General features: G+C 37.1%; 1 protein-coding gene across 3 annotated transcripts in view; it reads right to left on the reverse strand.

Annotated features, from left to right (window-relative positions):
• LOC106519645 (protein sidekick-1) overlaps nt 1-2,308 on the reverse strand; it is a 321,354-nt gene that overhangs the window by 260,353 nt on the left and 58,693 nt on the right. The gene's annotated exons all lie outside the window — the stretch shown is intronic.

Raw genomic sequence — 2,308 nt, forward strand, 5'->3', positions numbered from 1 at the left:
ATATATAATTTATCTTTTAATAAGTTACAGCAAACAATTCAAAAACAAGCTGATGTTTTGTGTTTGTTTATTAGACTTGATGAAAGTTTCAATTTTGTTCTGGTCTGCATTTTAAAGATAATTTGTAAACTTATATGGTTTATGCAGAGAAGAAGATGAGCCAATTCATGGTTGAGATGGCTAAAAAAAAARCTTTTGCTCAGTCATTCTTAACAAGTAAGAAAATCACAATTACTAGCTGCAGATGTTAGAATTAGCAGACTCCTTCTTTGGCGCTGCTGGCTACAGGCCCCGATGCATGACAGTCTATTTCAACCGGTGTAGTGTAAAGCTGCTGTACACTCCTGTTTGTTTACCCTGTAACAAGTCTGGAGTGCATTTTATAGAGGAAGAAAAATTACAGCAGGAATTTCAAACAGTGCTATAAAATGGCTGACTCACTATAATGGACTGTATAGTGAACATGTAGACAATTCAAGTGCAGTCGATGAATGAGAAACACAATAATGTAAATACACTTCAGAGAGAAGCCATAACTAATAATGTATTGCCCTTCTTTACAGTGAAAGTTAGGATTTCTTTTCAACTGAATAAAAGCCATGATTTTAGATGTTGTATCAAGTTTTGTGGGTGTTTCGTTTAGTTTCTTTGTTTGCTTCTCACGGCCTTTAAAAAGTGATCTAACTTTATGTTCTTTTTAAAACTGCTAAATTAGTTGTGTCAATGCATCTGTCCACTTGCACATTTTAAGTGCAATTAAATTGCAAAACAAAAGGACAAAATGTGGCAAGAAAGTTGTGGGGGTGTGGTGTTATGCCAAATCAATTTTTATTTATTTGTTTTTCTTTAGTTTTATATCATGTTATAAATATATTCCCTCATCAATCACATACACAGAGTGTTGCTTTGACTCATTCATGAATGTTTGAAAAATCCTTGAATCTCCTGCAACATCCATACTGAGACCTGTGCAACAACGCTTGCAGATACAAAGCACTGCCTATTTACCCAAAGCTCCTCCCTGGAGCTCAGTCCCAGCAGAGCTCCTGCCCCACAGAGTACTCCTCCACACAGCTCCGCGGCAGCAACAATTAGCAAACACCTGGTGGAAATGCATGTCTGTTCAGCTTGTAATACTAACTACTTCTCAGTCCAGCCCTTTTTGGATTAAAAAATGCCTTCAATGAGGAAATGTATCTTTGGAAGCCAAGGAGACGTTCCTCTTATTACAATGCCTAAGGATGACACAGTTCATCAAAACTGGTAAAACTTTTCTCCAACAGCATGAAGAATTGTTGTGAAGACGTCTTGAAGTGGGAGTGTCAGAAATGGTATGAGGTTCTTAAAGAGGCAAAGGCCAATTCCAGTGTGTTCAGATATGGCTATGATRCAAAGTCAAACTTACATTTTCATAACAACTGAAGATAACAACTGATCTATGTGCCTGGAAAATACATAATACTGCCCCTTTAAAAATAAAATTAACAATCGATTTGAGCCATAATTGGTCATAATAAAATATGTCAGCATTTAAAATAGCAACAGGTTATGTAACATTTTCAAAAACCTGATAATGTGACAGTTTCATCTAACCTTGACAAGTCTCATATGAATTACATTCAGCTACAGAGAAGGTAAAATGGGTTCATGGGGTGACGAATGAAACAACAATTTCATAGGAGTTTACAAAATGAAGTCTGTAGACAATTATCATGAATCTGCTAGTTTAAGCAGCTCCTAAAGATCTGCTTAAAGCCCCTTAAGAGGGATGAACACACTGAAGTTGAGAAGAGCATTCAATTTGTCAAAGGCAATTTCTTGATGTAACGGTGATTAGAGAAAATGTTGTCAGATGGCTTGTGTGAAAAGGGAAGTGCCAGTGAAAATAAGGAGGAGCTTGTTGGTGCACTCAATCTTTTCTTGGCTAAAAGCCCTCTRAGGAGTTGTGAGCCTAATAAAAAGAGGTCGTACGCAGGTGAGTTTGTGTGCGCTCTTTTTTTTCTTGTGTGGCAGTGTACCACTCTTGTCTTTGCTATGAATCATTGAGGTTAAAGGTCATTACTAAGAGATGGGGTAGATGGCAATAAGTGCTAAAATGTCCTCTTGCCCAATTCAAGTCTCTTTCTGCTCAAAGGAGCAGTTGTTAAATCATTAAGTTTAGGGGAACTGACCAAGGGCCAAGATGTGTTAAAATGACCACCGATCAGTTTTTCCCCACTTCTAATGCACATTTCCAGTGAGATAGATAGATAGATAGATAGATAGATAGATAGATAGATAGATAGACAGACAGACAGACAGACAGACA

The sequence above is a fragment of the Austrofundulus limnaeus genome, unplaced genomic scaffold (assembly GCF_001266775.1).
Source record: "Austrofundulus limnaeus strain Quisiro unplaced genomic scaffold, Austrofundulus_limnaeus-1.0 Scaffold80, whole genome shotgun sequence".
NCBI lineage: Eukaryota > Metazoa > Chordata > Actinopteri > Cyprinodontiformes > Rivulidae > Austrofundulus > Austrofundulus limnaeus.